This window comes from Centruroides vittatus, unplaced genomic scaffold, assembly GCF_030686945.1.
Source record: "Centruroides vittatus isolate TY-2023 unplaced genomic scaffold, ASM3068694v2 contig_1349, whole genome shotgun sequence".
NCBI classification, from domain to species: domain Eukaryota; kingdom Metazoa; phylum Arthropoda; class Arachnida; order Scorpiones; family Buthidae; genus Centruroides; species Centruroides vittatus.
The window spans coordinates 266,674-283,668 of NW_027120858.1; positions in this window are offsets into that span (position 1 = coordinate 266,674).

Consider the following 16,995-nt stretch of genomic DNA (forward strand, 5'->3'; position numbering starts at 1 on the left):
ATAAAATTTATGGGGATTTTTCAACAAAATAAGCGATTTCTTGTTAGATTACGTAAGTTCTCATCCCAAAAGATACTTTTACTCATTGTAGATTCTTGTCTCGAATGCTTGCGAATACTGCAACCATAGGAAAAATGTTGAGTATAGGGAAATTACTACAAATAGTAGAAAAGAAACGTCGTTTTACTTTTTAAATTGTGTTAAATTTCGTCGAATTCGTCGAATAAGCAAGAATAAACGATCCGGAATATTCGAGCAAACAAATGAACGGTAAACATTAATTTTTATGTCAGCAAATGTTTCTAAAAATCTTTGAAAATTATTGAATAGTGAACTAAATCAAAGGCTGAACTTTGTAGTGTGAATAAAGCTATAAAATGTAATTATGTAAATAAAATATTATAATAATGAATTAAACCTCATAAAAAGTAAATTATCATCAAATATAAATTTAAATTTTCATTAATAACATAGAAATTTCAATCCTAAAACATAATTAGATTGTTAATTTTAAGTAATAATATATAAAATTATACTTTCCTTAATTTTTTTTTAACAATAGCAAACTTAATTAAAAATAAATTTCTTGACGATTATCACACAAATTTTAAGATATATTTACATAACAATTCACGATTTTTGCTAAAATTAAGTGATTAATTAGTTACAAAGAAACTAATTATATAAGATTATTAAAAATAATTTTATATAATTAAAATAAAAGGGTTTTTTATTATATAAAAAATAATTTTATCGATTTTAAGTTGGAATGTTTCAGAAAGATTTCAAATTTGTTAATTAACTTTTTTTTTAATTTTTAAAGTATTTTATTGTATTTTTTAAAAAATCGAATTAAATTTTCGAAATTTTTCCTTTAAACATTTGTCAATTTTCAATTTTATATAATAAAATTATATATTTATCAACAATTTATCATCTATTTCAATTTACAGATGGAATTATCTTTAAAATTTTAGGTTTTAGAAATACATTTTAAAACATTTTAATTATTAAAGTATTATGACTTCATCCTTTATTAAAATTTTCAATATTATAGAAAACTAGCAAGTAGGCCCGGCGTTGCTCGGGCAAAAGTAACGATAGCGAAGATTAAGATAGTCACTGTAGGGTTTGGAATCGCCTAGGGAAGCGATTTCCGCCCTGTTTTATTATAACGAACTTTCATAACGGAAAAATCGTTAGAGACGGCCGTTAGAAACGACCGTTAGAAGAACCGTTGAGTTTCAAGTCGACGACAGACGGACGATTGGCTGGCGGGAAATGACCGCTGGCCAGACGTTGTGGAAACATTCAGATTTGATTGGCGGACGATTCAAACGCCGGACACTATTTAAGCAGTAGTTTCGGCGGAAACAGAAGCTCGTATCGGGAGGATCGGATCGGATTAGGATCGTTATTACCGAAGTTCTAACTATCTCTCTCGTTGGACGCTACGGAAATCTGGGGAAAGTAAACTCCAGTGGTTTAGTACGAACTTGTTTCTGACTCGGAGGTGTTGTTAATTACAAGTATGTTTGATCGTAAGGAGTTCTTTCGACGAATTTGTACGGGAATAGTCGGTTGTCGTTGGATTAGTGTTTGTGCATATTTAATTGTGACTCTGATCTGTATTATTTTGTACATTTATATTGTAAATATAAACTTTGTGTTTCGTCAAACCGACTGAGTGGTTATTTTGAACATTATTGTCACTATAGACATTATAGTCACAAAAAAAGAGAGTAATTTCATCAACGAATTAAGTTTTTCTAAAGAAAGATCGAATTTGAAAATCGAATGTTCTAATATTGTTCGATTTTCACGACGTGTTCTAATTATATCCTTTGATTTTCATCGAATGTTCTAAAGAAGAAAGGTCGAGAAAAACCGAACTAATCTGTTTAAATTTGAAAGTCGAATATATTCCTACATATTACTCTTTTTCTTTTTTTCCAGAGCCCGTAAATCTTGCACGTCGCTTTGTCTTGTTCTCCATTGATACTTAACACTTATATCTGGTACCCTAACTGTGCACCAAATTTCAACTTTCAACTCCTAACCGTTTTAGCGAATATTTAAGATTATTACGTTATAGTCAACCTTACCCGTTTTCACAGAATGCAAGAATTGGGTCCTCCCTGTTTCCAGACTAATTACAGAATTTTTAGATAGGTCTAAAAATATGTTCGATTTCGAAAAAACTGCATTTGCGTCTTGCACTTCGCTTTCTCTTAACACTTCCATTGTTACGTAACACTTCCATCGTTGATGGAAGTGTTAAGACTTAATCCTGTCCCTCTCCCCCGTGGGGAGGGATTTCGAAAAATCCCTTCTTAGTGTGCGTTCTCGTGGCGTACCCTAACTGTGTACCAAATTTCAACTTTCAACTCCTAACCGTTTGTGCTCTTAACATTTCCATTGTTACGTGACACTTACATTGTTACTTAACATTTCCATTGTTGATGAAAGTGTTAACACTTAATCCTGTCCCTCCCCCCCGTGGGGAACAATTTCGAAATATCCCTTCTTAGTGTGCGTTCTCGTGACGTACCCTGTGTACCAAATTTCAACTTTCAACTCCTAACCGTTTGGGCTCTGCACTGATTATTATTATGTTGGGTTAAGTGAGATATACTCGGTTAACACCGGTGGCTGTGTACTATGCCGGACCAAAGTCAAGGCATAGTAACCAAAACAGAAATTAAAGAAGTGTATCAGTGTGTGTGTCTGTATTCAGGAATTTTCTCACAATATGACATGTATTCAATATAGTGGCCTTCTGTAGTGTGATGTATGTGTTTCTATTCAATTCTAATGTGCCCAGGCTTTTGTGTAGTGTGTGTGGTATGACACCTGTAGAGGAGAAAACAACAGGTACAATAAGCACCCTATCCATCCTCCACAGATGCCTTATTTCCTGGGCGAGTTCTGTGTACTTGCTAATTTTTTCAGTGCATGCGTTTTGTATATTGTGAGTGTTTGGAATGGATATGTCTATAATGTATGTGATTTTATTGTGTTTGTCAATGAGTGTGATGTCTGGTCTGTTGTGGTAAATTGTTTTTTCTGTGATTATGGCTTTGTCGTAGTACATTTTGTGCGTGTTGTTTTCCAATACTGTCTGTGGAATGTATTTGTAGTATGGTTCGTGGATGTCTGCTAATTTGTGTTTCTTTGCAAGCTCTTGGTGTATTATATTTGCTACTTGGTTATGTCTGTGTAAATAATCTGTCTGTGCCAAGAGCTTGCAACCAGAGGTGATGTGTTGTATAGTTTCTGGCATGATGTGACATTTTCTGCATGTGTCATTTGTGAGTGTTGCATCTTTGAGTATGTGTTTTCTGTAGTTTTTAGTATTTATGACCTGATCCTGTATGGCAATCATGAATCCTTCCGTCTCCCCAAAGAGGCATCCCTGAGCTAACCAGCTGTTTGACGCAGTTTTGTTAACAAAATCCTGGGCCAGATCATAAGGATGCCTGCCATGGAGTGCCTATCGAGCCCACGATTGCTTAATGGTGTCTATGCTTTTTATATATTGCGTCGTGTCCATATGATGTGAGTGTAAGTTTAATGGTGTGTTATTTGAGTCTGCTAGAGTTACTGCTTTATGTAATTGTGATGTTTCTTGTTTTTTGTAGAAAAACTCTCGCAGTGACTGTATTTGTTTGTAGTGAAGGTTAACTATGTCAATCAGGCCACGTCCGCCATCTTTACGTGGAAGGGTTAGTCTTTCTGTGGCGGATTTAGAATGATGATGTTTATGTTTAGTAATGGAAGTTCTTGTTTTCCTTTGGAGTTGCTCAAGATCTGTGTGAGTCCAATGTATAACTCCAAAAGAATATGTGAGTACTGGGATGACATATGTGTTTATTGCTTTAACTGTGTTCTGAGAATAGCATTTAACCTACTTTGGTATTCTTTAATTAATCTTTGCTTTATTTGTGCATGTTCTGTTAGTTTGGCCTGTTGGAACCCTAAATACTTGTAGAACTCGCCCTCTTCCATGGATTCAATAATGTCTCCGTTTCCAAGTGCAAAATCTTCTTTCTTCAGGATTCGTTTTTCTATGTGAAGTGTTTTGCATTTATCTAGGCCAAATTCCATTTGTATGTCCTTGGTGTATGAATGTGTGATTTGTAGGAGTTGATGAAGTTGTTTTTGTGTGGATGCATAAAGTTTTATGTCATCCATGTACATGAGATGTGACAGTGTAAACTGTGTTGTTTTTTCGTGTCTGATATTGTAACCATATTGCGTGTTGTTTAACATGTTGGATAATGGATTCAGGGCTAAGCAGAACCAGAGAGGACTCAAGGAATCTCCTTGAAAAATTCCTCGCCTAATAAAAATTTGGTTTGTTTGTATGGAAGTGTTATGAACCCTGAGATGTAGTGTTGCTCTCCAGTGCTGCGTAGTGTTTTGAAAGAATGCAATGAGTGATGGATGTATTTTGTACATGTGTAGGATATGTAGCAGCCAACTGTGTGGAACACTGTCGAATGCTTTTCTGTAGTCTATATATGCGATGTGTATGTTTCTGTGTTGTTTGTGTGCTTGCCGTAGAATGACTGAATCTATGAGTAACTGTTCTTTGCATCCCCTGTGATTTCTACGGCAACCTTTTTGTTGTTCCGTTAGAATGTCGTGTTCTTCAATATGTTTGTATATTTTGTTTGCGATACAGGATGTCAATAATTTGTAGAGTGTTGGAAGACAGGTAATTGGTCTGTATTGTGTGGGGTCTGTGGTATTGTTGTTTTTGGGTTTCATGTAGGTGATGCCCTGAGTAAGAAAATTTGGCATGTCTTGTGGATTGATGATGATGTGTGTTAGATGTTTAGCTAGTTCCTGGTGCAGTGATGTAAACTTTTTGTACCAGAAATTGTGAATGTTGTCTACACCAGGTGTCTTCCAGTTGTGTGCTCTGTTAACAGTGTATTGGAAATCATGTATGTTTATTTCAGCACAGGGCATAGTTGGTATGTTGTGCAAGTTTCTGTTCTCCTCCTCGATCCAGCCTGCATCGGCATTGTGCGCGACAGCACTGGACCAAAGAGAAGACCAATATGTTGTGAGTTCTTCTTCTGTTGGTGTGCCACTGTGCTGTGTATCAGTGTTTGCTTTGTTATTAATTTGTCTGTAAAAGAGTTTTTCATTGTTTGTAAATAATTTATTTTGTTGTTTTCGTAGTGTACATGTTTTGTATCGTTTGAGTCTACGTGCTTTGGCAGCAAGTTTTTGTTTTAGTGTATCAATGTATTCTGTAATGCGTGTGTTGTGATGTTCGTGTTTTGTGTGTGTTTTTATTTTCTTGAAAATGTTTTTGAGCTGTTTCCTTAATTTGGGTGTTATGTTGCTTTTAGTGTATTGTGTCAGCCTGCCTAATTGCTGTCTAATGTCATTTATTTGTATTTCTATTCTTCTCTGCCAGGCAGGCTTGTGATAGTATTGTGTTTTCTGTGTATTTGTCTGTGACTGTACTTTCAGTCCATGGTGTGTCACTACTGTGACTGCCCCAGCATAAACTAATGTATGAATGTCTGCGAGTGTAGAAATTGAATGAATGTAGTGTGGTATTAAGTGAGTGTTTACATAATTTAGTGTTTTTCCTACTTCCTTTGACGTGTTGATTTTTGGTATTCGTGGTCGTTGTGTGGGATCTGTGCCTGTATATTTAGTGAGTGTTTCCTGAAATATAAGTGAGAGCGTATTAACTAAATCCATGTCTATGTTATCAGTGATGGACGAGGAAGTGTCTGTAGTATCATTAGTGGTAATTGTTGTATGTGTGTTATTATCAATGCTTGTTGCTGGATTATCCTGACAGGTTACATGATCTTCATTAATGTTAGATGTTTCTGTCTGTTGATGTATTTGATCAGCAACCTGTTGTTTGATAAGTTCAAGTGTTGTTTGTGGAATAAGCTTGTTGTGTATAATTGTTCTTTTTTGATCAACAACCCTTTGTTCAGTGACAGTGAGGTGAGGATATTGTTGTGTGAATTTATGGTGTAGTTGTTGTCTGTACGCTCTCATGTTTGTTTCTAGTTTTGTGATCGTGTAATAAGTACGGATGATAAACTCGTTCATTTCTACTGTCCATTTCATTCGTTGGCGTGGTTTTCCAGCCTTTGTGGTCTGTGGATGCATTGCCACAGAAACACCAAGGCTGGGTTGGTTCCTCACATCTGTTGAGGGCATTGCAGTAGCCATGCTTGGGCCGGTGCTGCTTTCACCACCGGTAACCAGGGGAGACTGTGGCCTATTTTTCGAACGTGAGCCTCTGCCTAACCCACGAACGCGGACCTTGTTAACCTGGGCGACGTCCGAGCCAGTATCACACTTTGATCTAGTTATCACCATAATAAATATCTCCACAGAATGTGGGTGTGGTCACTCTTAGCTTCATTTCTCCCCACAGACCTTACTGGCATGGGTGTCCCTACCAGGAGCTTGTGCTCCAGCCTGCATTGCCCTATGGATCAGTAAAATTACTGGGCTCTCCCACCACGACCAGGTGGTGACCACGGGAGGTTCTCGTGACGTACCCTAACTGTGTACCAAATTTCAACTTTCAACTCCTAACCGTTTGGGCTCTGCACTGATTATTATTATTATTATTATTATCAACTCGTCTCGATTATATATATAGATTAGACTATTAATTTAATATTTTACAAGCCTATTATTACGTTCATTATTCGATTTTGTAATAGAGCACTGGATCTAAGAATTATCAAGATTAAACAATTCATTATTTTGGCAAAATTAATATAAAATAAATATTTAATTTGAACATCCACTCACATTTCACAATAAAACAATTTGGAAGCCACTAAGTTTATTCACTCAAGTAGATAGAGGTGGAGTCATAGGATCATTTGACTCATTCACCGGGCGGAGAGAGCTTCAATATTCAGTCTTTTATTTAAAAATTATGATGTTAGCCATTAAAAGGTCATTTGTGATTGGTTTGGATTCCATTTCATTTCTTTATAACACTTTTTACTCAGAAATATTAAAGTTGACTGTTGTGTTTAATGTTTAAAAAATAAGTTATTTTAAGATTTTCTTAGAATTTATATTTTATTTAAAATTTTAGTAAAAGGCCATGTTAGATTATTATTTATTTATTAACGAAAGTGGTTTTTGACCATGGAATTTTATAGTAAAACCTAATCTCAGCCTTAAGCTATAGTCAATTATTGTTCTTAATTGTTGCCAGATATAAGAACGAAGCTTTTCATAAAAATGTAGTAAATAATAAAACAAACTTCAGAACGTATCTTAGATTCTAATTAAGTACTTTTATCCAACAAATTAATTTTTAATATAAAAGTATTAACAAATTCTTAGTAAAACAGTAAACATTCAATGCAGTTTTAACTTATTTCAAAATTCTACAAAATTATTAAATTAATTAAAACCAATTTTTTTATACTACAATATAATATTCAATTTTGATGAAATTAATCATGATCTTATATTTAATAAACATTTATAATGTAAAATTTATTATTAATTATAAAATTTGATAAATCATAATAAATTATTAAATTAAAGAAGATTTATAAAGAACCGTCTAAGGAAAACAAATCTCAGATTATAATGGTTTGTTGTGTGTAGATAGCCTACATGTGATGTAGTTTCTACACTAAAAACATATTATATATTTAAAAATTATTCAACATGATAATCTAATCTCATATAATTAAACATTATAATATTTATCAACAATTTATAAGTCAAATTGTAATATTCCTTATAAGTTTACAGGATGAAAAAGCACAACCTATATATAGCTACTCCTCAATTGCATTATTGGATTTCTTTTTATCTAATAACAGACTTATTAAAACAATTTACCCTGTAATTTTTGTCCTCTAATAACTTATTTTTTAATTATCCTCTTATTGCCTAATTTTCAAAAAAAGAAATTTCTCTATTCAGAAAGGTTTAAAAATACTAACGTTCATAACCGAGATAAGCGCTCAAGTACTAAAGGTAAAGTAATGGTAATTGGTAAACTTTTAACTCTAACTCTTGTTCCTCGATTGTTAATACCGTTGTAAGATACTAGCTCAAACTTAATATTGTGTGCCACCATCTCTTATGAGAATTGAAAACAAAAGGCTTAATTTCGAATATAAACATGAGTTTTAAAAAATATTGTAATTAAACCTGACTACACTCACGATATAACGAATGACTCCTCTTTATCTTACCACAGACCTAACCTTTAACTACCAAAATTTAATAGCATTAATCTCTCATATATAGAAGTAACCCTGCCAAGTTTCAAAATTTTTGATTCAACTAGTCCTGAGATATAATACAAAATAAAAGTCAATACACAGGTACAGACAGAAACAGATGGACACAGAATGTTGTAAGGAGTTTTACATGTTTGGTCTCCTGAAGTGACAAAACATCTAGAATATAACCTAGGGAATGAATTAAATAAATAAAAACTTCACTCAATATAATAAAACATTAATTTATGTAAAAATTAAAATAGAAATTAAAAATATTTTTTCCATTTTATATTAATTGTTTATGGTGATAAATTAATAATCCAATTGATGTCAAAGAAGTTATAGGCAGTGAAATTGCTATTTATACTAAACTGAGTTATCGAAGAAATTGTTTTCTACACTAATGCTTCCTAACAATTATTTTATTCTCGCATCACTGCTATAAATCTGTGATAGAGACTATTTAACAAGAGACTGTTATAACATATATAATAATAATATAAACACACAAACATTGTCCTAATCGAAAAGCTATTTTTAACGTAAAATACTAAAACGTATCTTTACAAAGCAAGTGCAAAAGAAATTTAAATATTGTTCTTTGAATTTTTAACAAAATTTAGTCTCATAATAAAAATAAGAAACGCGTGACTTTCGGTTTAGACGGAAGTCCTACAAGTCGAAGACTCCTATTAACTATATAGACTCTAGTTAATAGGAGTCTTTATCTTGTAAGCTTTCCACATCTGGTCTGAATTTTATTGGTGTCTGGCTCCTTTACATCATACCACTCCCGATAACAATCGAGTCACGCTGGTTATCATCTATATAACTCCGTTTTTTATTTAAAAAAATTGAATTAAAAACACGTGATTTTCGTTCCAGACCGTATATTGTATACAGTCAATCGGAGCCACAGCCTCCTAAACCTTCCATATCTTGTGTAGGTTTTAATCTGCCTAACTTCGATCTCGAGATTAACGAAGGACAGATAGGCAGACAATGAACGACAGTGAAAATATAGTATATAGGTCTGCAATTTGAAAATAGCTTAATAAGATGGTTTCATTTAGTAAACGTGAGACATCAGCTGTATTGAGGCTATAATACCAGTCACAATTTCAACCTTTATCAATGGGTCTGATCTACAATAGGTTGGCTAGTAGGATGAAAGAAGTGAAACGTTGCCTCCGTACTACTGAGTAAATTATAGGGATGTAGATTAAGATGCAAACCGAATCTCCCAAAGTAAGCAAACATCTTACTTAGTGGATGCGGATTAGCGAGAGTGCCGGACTACTGAGAGCGTGTAACCAAACGGCAATGAATGACGTAACCTGTTAATTCTTTTGCACCGATTCTTTTCGGAGACAGATGAGCAAATAAAATGACGTGTTGAAATGCAATACTGAACGCTGAAATGAATAGGAAAACATGATATATGACACGATACATTTTCAGGAAAACGGAAGCGTATATGCGATTACATTGGAGGATATGTCGGATAATTGAGGGGCCAGATTATTGATAGTAGCGAGAGTCTACTGTAGTTGATAAATTTTGTAATTGCATAGATTTTTTTAGAGCTTATATAACTTATGTAAATTAATATTTTTAGAATATGTATTTAAGAGTATTAATTAACTATAACTAATAGTATATCCTTTAAAGATTATATATTGCTCTAAAATGATTAAATTTATTTTTATAATGCATTTTATGATTTGAAAATTTTTATAAATAAAACTAAATGTAAACACATATATTTTGCATTTACAAAAACGTGGAAAAATTCAAGCATACTATGTATACTACATAGCTATTGTATAATATTTTAATCGTCATATTTTTAATTATGAGTGTAATTTACAGCGATAAAATCTTAATAATTTAACTGGAACACAGTTTAATTAATTAAGTGCCGGATTGTATGCTTTATTACACGTTTCCTAAAACGAATAATACATGCTTAAACATTTATAATGTCATTTTCTGCTTTGATGAAATTTTCCATTGTGTTTTATTAGGCGTAATAAGATAAATTTATGTAAATAGAATCAATGTTAATTTAAACGGAGTCATTAATTATCACTCGATGACTCTATAATGAACAACTTACTATACTTATACATTCGCTGTTTATGTTACATATGCTGTTGTTAGTTGCATTATCAGATGAACAGAATCTTGAAACAATGGTTAAGTAAAAATAATAATTGGCTTTTAAAAAATTCCAGTAATGAGTTGCTTAACTTTCCCGGCAAAATTTTAAACTGCGTGTGTGGCGCCATCTGTTATGATATTTTATTTAAAAACTTTTTATATTCTTTCAACATTCTAATGTTAAAAGAATATAAAAAGTTTATATTCTTTATAGCATTCAATTGTTATAAAATGGCAAAAAGCTTAATTCTAAGGGTTTTTATAAAACATTGTAAATGCTAATAACGAGAAAAATCGTCATTAAGTCCAACCCTATTCGTGATATGACACACGATCCTCTTTATCTCCTCACCACGTCGATCTTTAACATCTTGGGAGGTCAATTTTTACCGATATCTATAGCCTACTTTGCCTCTGTTGTATATAACAAAGCCGAGAAAGTAATACTTTCATTTTTTTTAAAGTTTCTACAGTAACTAATGATGAGAAATAACAAAAGAATTGCGTGTAAATTTTCAAACTATACTCAATAAGATTATATTATTTTCTATAAAATGTCTTAGTTTAACAAAGAAAAATGCTTAATTTTATGTTTTCCACCATTTTCCTGTTTATTATTATTTTTGGAAATTGCTATTGTTATATATATTAAACCATAAAATATACTGAATATATTTTGAATTCAGTATCTAATGAAACTGCATTCAAATTTCACTTGGTTTATTAAATATAAATTACAAAATTATAACAAAAATATTTCTTTCAAATTACATTTGATAAAAATTTTTTAAAGGGCGAATCAAAATTATTTACTTGTGCGTTTTACATAATTTTTATTTATGTTTCAAGTGTTAAAATTTGCTAAAAGAAAATTGTATTGAACTCTCAACGCTGTAGGAGTACTTACGATGAGAGTTTTCCTTGCTTTTAAAATAGCCGAAATATACAAAATCGTGAATACGCGTATGAACCGGATAATTTCAGGAAAATAACAAATCTGAAAAGTTTACGGTATTGTCAATATGAATGTCTCAATTCTTATTTTAGCTTTATTGGGCATTTTATTGGTCGACATTATTGTCTTTTAAGAGAATTATTTTCTTGTATTCCTCTAAGTTTAAAATTCGACGACTAGTCTTTCTGTTGAAGGATTTCGATAATCTGCAAACGTTACTCAAAGGCAGCTTTCCTTTAAGCCGACGGATTTGCCATAGAAGCTGTGTACTAGTGAAAGGTAAATCTTTCATTAGTGCATCTTCTCTATGACTCTTCTCTTCACTTCTCTTCTGCTTGACCTTGAACCTGTTCAAGGTCAAGCAGAAGTGAAAGCCTTCGTGACTTTTAAGAAAGATACGAGTGCCTGTGTAAGGTATGGAATCGCCAAGACGCGCGATTCCCACCTGTTTGTTATAACGAACTGTCATAACGGAAAAGTCGTTAGGATCGGCCGTTGGAAACGACCGTTAGGAACTTCCGTGGGAAGAACCGTTAAGTTTCGAATCGTCAACCATCGGACGATTGGCCGGCGGGAAGTGACCGTTGGCGGCCGTTGCGGGAACATTCAAATTTGATTGGAGCAGGGTTCGAACGCCGTCGACTATTTAAGCTCGGATCGAGCTCGTATCGGAGTTCGGATCGGCTGGCATCGTATCGGAGGTGATCGGATCGGATCGGATCAAGGGAGATCGTCGTTATCGAGGTGCTAACTAACTCTCTCGTTGGAAGTTACGTGTTTGTGTATGAACTTGTTCCTGACTCGGAGGTTTTGTTAATTACAAGTCTGTTTGTTCGTAAGGAGTTCTTTCGACGAATTTGTACGGGAATAGTCGGTTGTCGTTGGATTAGTGTTTGTGCATAATTAATTGTAACTCTAATTTGGATTATTTTGTACATTTACTGTAAATATAAAATTTGTGTTTTTCGTCAAACCGACTGAGTGGTTATTTTGAACATTACTGGCGCAGTCGACAGGATATTTTGGATACTTTGGATTACGTTGGATTATCCTGGATTATACTCCAAAGAATCGGAAGAACTGAGCTACGACAGAGAAGCAGACGTACAGAGCATCACCAGCAATTAGACCCAGGTAAATTTTTTGTTTCTCGCTAGCACACAGAGATGCCTAGACGCGCGAAATCGCGGCAGCTAGAGGCTAGGGACTGGGAGGATGACGAGCCGAGTTCATCGCGTAGGACAAGCGGGTCGGGAGACGACCTCGAAGCGCTTAAGATACAGCTCGAGATCGAGAGAATCAGGTCCGAGGCAGAGACAAAAAGAGCGGAAACGAGGCAGAGACGAAAAGAGCGGAAATCGAGGCAGAGACAAAAAGAGCGGAAATCGAGGCGGCAAGCAAAGAGAGAATCGAGAAAATCAAGGCGGAAGCAGAGGCGGAAGCGACAAAAAGAGCAGAGATCGAGTCCGAGACGAGGAGAGCAGCAATAGAGTTAGAACGACTTAAGTTACGGCTGGGGATCACCGGGAAATTAGACGATACGAGGCGGCAGGAACGGCAAACACGATCCGAAGGACGTAAAGTCGAGGGGAATCACGACTTCGGGGATAGAACAAGCTCGATGGGAAAAAAGCCGCAGGGGGAATTGGATAGGCCAAGGGAAACTGACCGGCAGAAAAGAGGGTGTTCTGATAGGCGGGTAGACGATGAGGCCGAACGCATGCGACCCAAGGCAGCGGACCGCGTGGTGGTGGAGGTGAGAGCATCCAAACTCTCTTGCCCACCGGGGAGCGGGGAAGCAAAGGATCGGGTCAAGGCAATGCGGGGAGAAGGAAGGCCCACGTACGTAGCCGGATCGAGGACGGGAACCGCTGGGGTCAGGGTGGCCAAAGTCCCCATGCTAGGAGTAGAAAGTAGGCGCAACTCACAGGTAGACCGGGACATTAGGGAGTCTAGTGGAGTCGCGGCAAGACGAGAGGAGGCAGTTCATAATATCCAACCCGAAGTCGGGAGGTCGCTGAAGGAAGCCGAGACAGTAAGCGGCAGAAATGGTCCCCCAGTTAAGGACGTTTCGGGAACGGAAGCGTCGGGGTTAAGGGAGTCATGGGTCCCTAAAGCGGTGACGGGAACGAAGGAGGAAAGCCAACTCGTTGGAGCCTTCGGTCACCAGGTAGAGGCAGGCGTAGCGTCAGTGCCGCTTGGATTGTGGGAGGAAGGACGCGAAGAAACGCCAGGATCGGCACGGGTGACGTGTGCGATCACCAATAGGTTAGGGAAAGCGACAGACGCTCTCTTAACGGAAAGGGACTTCCGAGCGCTGGTAGAAGCGAGAGAGAAAGCGGATTCCGAGGCAAGAAAAAGGGAATTAGCTGAGGAGCAGAGTATATTAAGTGCGGTAGCGGGGATGTTCGTGGAAGCGAGCGAGGCGGTTAAACGAGAGCCGCCCGACGACAAAAACCGGGGGATGGTCATAGGACCGCTTGACCAGACACAAGAGCGGCAGCGCACGGCCCAGTGTGAGCGGAGGGCGCAGTCTGAGCAAAATAAAGCAGGGGACGCGACTCCTATTGCGAGGAGATATTCCGGTAGCGAATCGGATAGCCGAAGCGAACGACCCGCCGCGAACAGGAAACTGGAGGGCGAGGACGCTGATGAAGGGAGGCCGGGAGTCAGAGCAGTAAAGAATGGGGTAGCTGGGACGCCTCAGGGTCAAAATTGTGGCGTCGGGGAAATAATCGACTTGGGAGATATCGGCCGGGAACCCGCGACTCAGTTGGCGCAACACGCCGATGACCAAAGACGAGCGATCGGGGAAACTAGCGAACCGCTGCTAGGGTTACCGAATACGACACGGGATGAAGCCTCTGGATGCTACGAAGGAGTGTCATTCCGTGGACGACTTGGCCGGATTGATTGGGCAACAGGCGAACGTGATCTTGGCGACCGTCACTCGGGTTCAAAGAAAACACAGCGGTGAAGAGACCCGGAGGTCTCGGGCCACGGCGGGTGCGGCCAGTGGCCAATCGGAACCACCCACACACGTGCTAAGTCCGGAGGGAGGCATATCGCCGGTCCGGAAAACGACGGACAACGGTCACAACCGAGCTCGCGGTAAGAAACCCAAATTCCGTGAGAAGGGCCGAGCGACATCTGGTGACCAACAAAACCGGATGACGCGCCGAAGGCGACGGGGACGACCTCCTCGTAGGGGGACCCGCGCGGATAGGTCTCGGGGATCCAAGGGGTCCTACACTATCGCGAGGCATCTCTGTGCGCGGGTTATAGCGAGTTTGCCCGGTTGTACCGGAGGTAAGGGTCAGTCCGCACCAACGGACATTTGTAAAATTGCTGAGTGTTGTTGGATCAAACAGGCTTGGGCTAAGCTCAGTTTGATCCTTGGCCGCGGAGGTGTAAGGTATGGAATCGCCAAGACGCGCGATTCCCACCTGTTTGTTATAACGAACTGTCATAACGGAAAAGTCGTTAGGATCGGCCGTTGGAAACGACCGTTAGGAACTTCCGTGGGAAGAACCGTTAAGTTTCGAATCGTCAACCATCGGACGATTGGCCGGCGGGAAGTGACCGTTGGCGGCCGTTGCGGGAACATTCAAATTTGATTGGAGCAGGGTTCGAACGCCGTCGACTATTTAAGCTCGGATCGAGCTCGTATCGGGAGTTCGGATCGGCTGGCATCGTATCGGAGGTGATCGGATCGGATCGGATCAAGGGAGATCGTCGTTATCGAGGTGCTAACTAACTCTCTCGTTGGAAGTTACGTGTTTGTGTATGAACTTGTTCCTGACTCGGAGGTTTTGTTAATTACAAGTCTGTTTGTTCGTAAGGAGTTCTTTCGACGAATTTGTACGGGAATAGTCGGTTGTCGTTGGATTATTGTTTGTGCATAATTAATTGTAACTCTAATTTGGATTATTTTGTACATTTACTGTAAATATAAAATTTGTGTTTTTCGTACAAGCAGAAGTGAAAGCCTTCGTGACTTTTAAGAAAGATACGAGTGCCTGTATAACGAGCAAAGCTACGGAACGTGAATATCTCTTAATGTTTTAACTCAAAGTTCATTTTCATTACAACGTTATGTGAAAACCCACTCCTTAATATGATAAGGTAATTTAGCACTTAGTCTAAATAAATATAGCCTGTATGTAAATGAGTCTATGTGTCTATTTACTGTATTTAGACTAAGTGTTAAATAGTATTAAGGCTAAAAGCGATATATTATTCCAATGATAAAATAAATTCAATAACTAACTGTCTTCCATCATTGTGTTTTTGTGTATGAAGCGTTGGTCCGAAATATAATTCGTTTCGGATTTAAATGTTTTTTTTTTATATAATTGTTTTTAGTAAAACATTAATCCTCTTGCCTCGTCAATATGACCGACTCTCTTCTTGTCCAATGTAATTCAATCACTCATGATTATTGATTTTCGACAATTTCGATGTTCCTTTATGAGAAAAATATCAATTAGAGAATTTTAACAATAGTTTTAAGTAGCATGCGCAAATATTTCAAATATGAAAGTTTCAATACAGTCGAATAGTGTGTTTTCGATTATCGGAATTTAAAAATTAATCCATGCAAAACATTCACAATAGAAACTCTAGAAAATGTGAGATACTCAACATATTGTTTCAGAGAGGTCCAAATTAATCATTTTTTTCACATTGTATTAATTAAATTGTTCTTTTATGTTCAGAGATTCGTCTTGAATGTGTTCAAACATTTTTAATGTTTATACCTTCTAATTAAATTGTCTTTGATACACTTAAGATATATTTTGTACTAAAATAGACGATGAAAATATACAAGACTCAGTTCTATTCATGATTAATTTACATATTGTTTAAAATATATTATCATGGAAACGGATAGAGCAAGAAAAACTTGGAATGTTTTACAGTCAGATAATGGGAAATCAAAATTACTGAAAAGTTTTCAAGTTGAATTTGAGAATTTGAATTTATCTTCATTATTATATCGCTAAGTTAAATCGAACATAGTTTAAAATAAGTTATCCAAGCAGAATTTAGAAACAACCGTTAAAAGTTTATTTTAAGTTTAAGATAAAATAATGTAAATGAAACCAAACTTTAAAATATAAATTTTTCTTTTATAGAATTATTTTAAATATTTTCAGAAAGTATATAAATTTCGCTTGACTAAAATTTTTGTGGCGTATATTTAATATTTAAATAGACAAAATCATTTAGTTTTCCATCAGAGATCGTATGATTAAAGAAATTGATATTTTTATTCATTTGACATTTTTCATTTTTCTGAAACTCTTAACTCAATTTACTTCTCTTTTCAACTACTTACTATGTTATTCTTTACACTATCTACCTACTTTCTTACAATCTTCATTTTCGACTTCTATTTTAAGGTAAATCCATTCTAGATGACCTGTAATTTTTCTTCCTGTCCTCATCGTTCCATGTTCTGCTAGATCTATCAGATACTTCTTTTTTTCTTTCTACGAACTAACTCGAATTTTAGAAAGAACTCATTTACAAGTACTTAAGAATTTCTCTCCGCTAATGGAATATGCTGCTAGAGTCACTTTTTTATTATTATAATGACATATGATATAATGATCA